At 45.6% G+C, this 6,503-nt stretch overlaps 1 pseudogene; it reads right to left on the bottom strand.

Moving 5' to 3' along the window:
- Positions 1 to 252: 252 nt before the first annotated feature.
- Positions 253 to 1,268, bottom strand: LOC147429031 (uncharacterized; annotated as a pseudogene).
- Positions 1,269 to 6,503: the final 5,235 nt, after the last annotated feature.

The raw sequence follows: 6,503 nt of genomic DNA, 5'->3' as shown, positions 1-6,503 counted from the left end.
ATGATTATCCCAGCAACGAGACATTCAGGGCTTTATCTACCTTCGGATCGAAGCTGATATGCCATCATTTGAATTTCCTTTGGTATCATGAAGAATCTATGTGACACTTGCTCTATCGTCAATGCCATATTGAAGTGAAATAGCTCCTTGGAGACACTCATCTTTGCAACATGGCGACATGTTCCAACGTCAAACAAATCTTCCATGCATCGTTTCCTCACAGTAGGATGCACCGACAAGTGATAAAGATCCTCACGTGATCCCGGCACATGACCTTTGTGCCCAACATGAACCCTTATCCTTACACTTTCCTTTATATCATAGATGCGTTGAATGACGATAGTAAATGGGCATCCACACTTCTTTGATGTGTGTAGTCTTCGATGATCCTGGCCCTTTCTTCATGCCTCCCCATTGCGATGACACACAAGTTGAATGAAGCCCCTCGACGACGATGATTGCCGCTCTACCAATCTAGCCTTGTGCTTGATGGCAATAGCGTTGATCACATTTTGAATATCATCCATCAGCGCTGTATGTTCCTCAACACCACCTTCATCCTTGCCGGGACTCTTTTGTCTGTCTTGTAAACCCGGGCACTTTTCTGTGGAAGTGGTGTCATGGCTCTCCAATTCCCCCAACCTGGGCAATGATGCACAAACACACAAGTCCAAAAACTCCTTCACATAAGCAAGTGGGATTCCATGTTGTCTAATACTTGTGCACCATGTACACGCAATGGATGCCATCGTTGCCCGCAAGAATAAATGGTCGTTTGAGTGGCATGCGGAAACAATGCTTTCCCAATATTCTATACATGCAATCAACTTTCCATTCCCAATAACAAGACGCGAAGATCCACCTTGGTCAGCCATTACATGGAGTGAATCCCTCATTCTTGCCCATTTTTTCAAGTCTAGCACACCTCGCTTGTCATGGGCTTTGAGAGCACTTATGGTAATCGTTTAGCCACTTTCGATAGAAGCTATCATAAGCCCGTATGTTTGTCTATCAAAAGCAAAGTACCTAGTTGATGCAAAAGCAAATGCATCCAAACACCCACTTTGATGCTCTTCAAAGAACTCTTCCACCTCATCCATATCACTTGAGTTTTCATCAGAAGCGCCAACCGCCCCCCCCTCGGACTCGTTCCAAGCACCATCAAGCTCCCCGAAGCTCTCATTGCCTTGTAGCTGCAAGAGCAACCCATTCAGATCCCACCCCCAAGGCCCCCCAACCGCTGCCCATCCACTGGCAGAGGCGTGCATCTTCGTCAACACATAACACCCGCCTGCGCCCCCTGTTCAGAAGCTCGGGTTTACCCCTACACCTGCTCTGTTGCATGACCTTCCCCAATTCAAATATGAAAGTGACCCACCACCCCACCTTGCATGAAGCAATCCCTTTCTGCGCCCTAACTGACAATCATTGTCCGTGCACGAAAAGCCGCCCCGGCCACCCACCTGCCCCTTTATCCACGTGGCACCTCGTCGTCCGAGGCCACGTCACCCACCCGACGCCACGTCGTCTTGCCATTCGGCACCCGGGTTTACCTCCTACCTCAAGCCCGGCCCCGCCACGTTGACGATCCAGATCGTCTCGCCGATCGCACCTCAGTTCCGCGCCGTCGATCCCATGAACGAGCTTCTTAAATGTGCATGTGTATATAGTCCTGAGCTTCTCCGTTCTCGCATTGAGCCTCCTTGAATTAGGCATGGACTGTACCAATGCTGCAATGATTTCAAGTATACCGGGGAACTGGTTTCAAGCGCTTGTGGTGCATGCGACAATGAATTACTGTAGCCCCCGCAGCTCTAAGCTTCCTGTGTAAATGCCCAGGCGGCCTCACCCATTCGAAAGCGCCCTCATTCACGATCAATCAATACCTCTCTCTCTCTCTCTCTCTCTCTCACATCACACACACACACACACACGCACACAGATTTCAACGCCAGGACAGTGCAGTGCCTGTCCGTCTTCTATGGCACCTCTGCGGAGATGTTGAGAGAGCTTGATACCACTGACATGGGTGTGCTAGAGTCTCACATGATAGAGAGCAAACAAAGTATGCCAGATTTGGGTGTGCTAGAGTCTCACATGATAGAGAGCAAACAAATTATGCCAGATTTCTTTCTGAGATGCCATCTTGAATGGTATTGGGAGATTCTTTGAGTCGAGCGGTTTTGCTCGTTTCCCCCATCGTCATGTAGCTAGTACATTGGATCATGTCATGCCTACACCCAGTGTCATTCCATGTATTGATGATTTTGTGGTGGTTGTGGTGGGCCCTCGGCCAATTGGGGTGGTAGTGGATCATGGTGTCGTGACTTTTTCTTATGTTCTCTTATAGTATACTGCATTGTCACATGCACCCAAGCCCACTCGCTATACATTCACAAGAAGATTTAGAAATTTTCTCATGTAGGAAAATGGAGTCTTTTTTAGTGTTTTTCATACAATGCATAACATCATGAGCTTCTGCTCAGGAGGCACCACATACCTAGCTAGGTACGATTGGGGGCAGGGGACCGCCGGCCTAGCTAGGTGCGATTGGGGGCAGGGGACCAAGCGGCCCCCCCACCGGGCCGGCGGTCCCCTGCCCCCAATCGTACCTAGCTAGGTATGCGGTGCCTCCCTCACAGAAGCTCATGATGTTGAGGTAAGTCACAATGTGAGAATTATTGTAAGAATCTGCCCAAAACTTCTTGTGATTTACGAGGGAGATAGACTCTGTCTATATTGATGAGATATGCATGCACCTCTGCATAGAGGATCCAGGGTGCCGCATTCATGAGCTCACACAGGCTCTGACGGACATACTACATGATGCAGGAGCACATGCCTTCCCACATAGCCATCCTTCGAAGAGACCTCATTCTGGGAAGATGCCCCAAAACAATTGGTATGATGAGGAATGTAGAGGGACGAGAGTCAGACTACAAAGGGAGCTTTTCATGGGCGTCATCACTTCTCACACCAGCTATTACATCCACAAACATATGGGGTGAGTATGCTACTTCTCTCTACGTGGCCCCGGACCAGCAGTTACACCAGAGACATACCCATGTACTTGCAATTTCTTTATCAGAGATGGTAAAGAAGGCTATTGATTAAAAGATGTAGCGACATTGGACTGTGGTGGAGGGACTTGATAAAGTAGAGATACACCTAATATAAACTCTGACGCTTTTACAGGCAAAAAAAAGAAGGGTTGAACCTTCAAGAAAAAGAGAGCAAGGCCTTTTTAATTCTTCTTATTAAGAGGCTATTTTCACAGTGAAGGAAACCTCTAACAAAGATGGGTCCTTCACAAGTAATCAAAAAAATAATTTCACCTTTAAACGAAGGAAAAAAGGGGGGGTGTAGAATCCAAGTGGACTGGGAGAACATATGACCATGATGGCTTGGTAGCTGAGCATTTTATACATGCCAAGGATCTTTTGGTTGATCTTCTTGTATTGATGTCTAATAGAGCTATGTGTGAGGGTTATAACTCCTTATATACTTGGAGCATGTCCACAATTGTACCTATTTTCAAATATGGGCATCTTACTTTGCCTGGGAATTACCACACTGTCATGATTGAAAACACACTAGCCATATTATATGCATCCATCATTAAGCATGAGTTGAGTAGACGGGTAAAAAGAGAGGGCATCCAAGCACCAGGCCAAACTAGTTTCAGGAGGGATTTCTCTACTCTAGATCACATTCTCACACTACGAGCTATTATTGAGGAGGGCAGATTTCATGGGAGGAGGATTTCTTGTAGCCTTGTAGATTTCCGCAAAGTTTTTGATACAATTCCGAGGGGTAGATTGATACGTAGATTGCAAGAGCTAGGAGCGCTAGTAGAGCTCATATGGGGGATCATGGCCTTGTACAGGACAACTGTAGGACGAGTGCGTATATCCCACGGGATGTCAAAGATTAATCACTCCACCATTGTGGTGAAAGAGGGCTTCCTAATATCCCACCCTTTTTGGCATGTATATGGATAAGGCTTCAAACTACATAGAGAGGGAGGGGGACAGAGGAGCACAGTTGACAGGGACATGAATACCCCTATTGTTGTATGCAGATAGTGCTTATTTTAGATTCACCTTAGGGGATGCAACATCATTCATGCTTTACACACATTTGTGTAAGATACTATTATGTGTGTTAACCTTGGGAAGACCAAGACTATGATATTCAATACTACCGTGCAATGGGTTAAAAAATCAACACCCAGTTTAACTTATGGACATAAGCGAGTGGACATGAGCGAGTGGAGTAAACGGATATGTACACTTACCTTGGGGTGGTTTTTAGTGGCCCAATCTTCTCCATGAGGAGAGCGGCAGAGACTAGACTAACTGGAGCATACACAGATTTGGGAGGTTTGAAGAGGATGTGTTCACAGATTCAGTTCCAGGAGCCTTGCAACAAGATATTGCTTTTTGATACTCTATCGTCTCAGCTATGCTAGATGAAGAGTAGATACAGGGACCCTCATTAGATCATCATAGTTGTCATCACGGACATATAGGTGGGTGGTGAGACATGGAGAGGCCACTTATCTCTATGATCTCCAGGATGATCAGGCTAAGGCCTCGCTTCCCCATGCAATCATCCGAGTAGAGCTGGTTACCCTTCTTTTGGTGGTTGAAGCTCTTACAAGATCAATGACATTAATACATAGCTTATGGGAGCTCCCACAAGATCGTTATGCTCGGTTGGCCTTGGAGTGCTCCAGGCACTTGAGAGCACAGGGAGATACATCAAGTTGGTATGCACAGATGGCAACATGGTTTGAGCTACATGGTTTCTCCATGGACAGGCTCCCCCTTTCAATATTCTCTAAATGCAGCCCCTCTCTCTGGTATGGAGGAAGGTCACCAGATTTCATACGATTTCAGTTGGATACCCAAAGAACATGGATACGGCCTATATAGAAGCTGGCACAAAGATGACTACACATAGAGACTATTTTCTCCAGCTCACAAAGGAAGGGTTCTTATCTAGGCCTTTCTACATGGACTCTCACTTGTCCCACGGCTTATGATGTAGTATTGGACAAATTTGGACATCATCACATCAATTGGACATTGAGACTGGCGATATCGAGGCAGGACAAGTTGTGCCAGCTGAGTTAAAGAGAGCCAAAGACAGCGCTCCACTATATATATCACTGTACAACATATCGAGGCAGGACAAGTTGTGCCAGCTGAGTCAAAGAGAGCCAGAGACAGAGCTCCACTATATATACCACTGTACAACATACTATGAGATACATGCCTGCTTTCACTGTCTCTTTAGAGAAGGTTTTGGGCCTCTATCTAGAGATATGAGATACCAGGATCAGAGATGTCTTGGCCTATATCTACTGGAGATTTGGCGATATCGAGCAGGGTTTACTCAGAGAGGAGCTTACACAACGACACACACCGAGAAACATCTCACAATGTTCTTCCATCTAGAGATTGAGTTGAGACAAGACCAGCCAGAGAGGAGGGATACTGCCAGAGAGGAGGGATACTGGAGACATCACTATCAGAGGTATACTGAGTGATCTAGCAACAAAGCTGGGGAGATCCAAGATGCCCAAGATGAGGAGGATATAGGACACATCGATAGCCCAAGATGAGGAGGATATAGGAAACATCAATAGCAGAGGAATACTGAGTGATCTAGCAACAAAGCTAGGGAGATCCAAGACACCCAAGATGAGGGGATCCTCTCATCGATGGAGGAGGTTGTTGTCGAGGCTCAGATCTATATTGTCGACACATGGGAGACACCCTGTGCAAACTCTCCCACCATGGAGGACATCGACATGATCATGCAACAACTGGTGTGAGCCATCTCTCGATTCGGATACACATACCCATCATTTTGTAACTATTCTCTGAGATACACACCCACCTTTTATATATGTACCTCTCAAGCTCTTGACACCCAACTTTTACAACTCTAGCAATCTTTTTGTTTAGTTAGTTCTTTCGTTCTTTTCATCCAAACCTTGTATCAGATTCACCACGATGTAACTCTCTAGTCTTCTAGGTCAATATTAGAAGACATTAATACACACACACACACACACACACACATATATATATATATGACAAGAAAAAACTTCAAAGCAATGAAGTAAAATGGATTTTATAGCTCTAGTAGTGTTTTTGTTTAGTTAGTTTTTTTTTTCTTTTTATGGAGACCTTGTATCAAATTCACCACGATCATGTGTAACTCTTTGGTCTCATAGGTCAATATGGCCTTTAGAAGAAGTTTATATGATGAGAAGAAACTTCAAAGCAATGAAGTAAAATGGATGGATCCACCAAGTAGAAGGACAAGACCCTCTATATGCCTTGCACCTTTGTGGTTCACCATGAAGTCGTCACCACTAAGCAGTAGCTCAATTGGTTTGGGTGCGCCTGCAAAATGTGTGAGCTCAATTCTTCACTGGGTAGAGCTCTACAGCGGCAAATCTTTGGGGATGCTAGCTCTTCAATAAAGCA

Source organism: Adiantum capillus-veneris, chromosome 22 (genome assembly GCF_014529385.1).
Source record: "Adiantum capillus-veneris isolate H3 chromosome 22, ASM1452938v2, whole genome shotgun sequence".
NCBI lineage: Eukaryota > Viridiplantae > Streptophyta > Polypodiopsida > Polypodiales > Pteridaceae > Adiantum > Adiantum capillus-veneris.
This window is presented reverse-complemented; position numbering and strand designations above follow the sequence as displayed.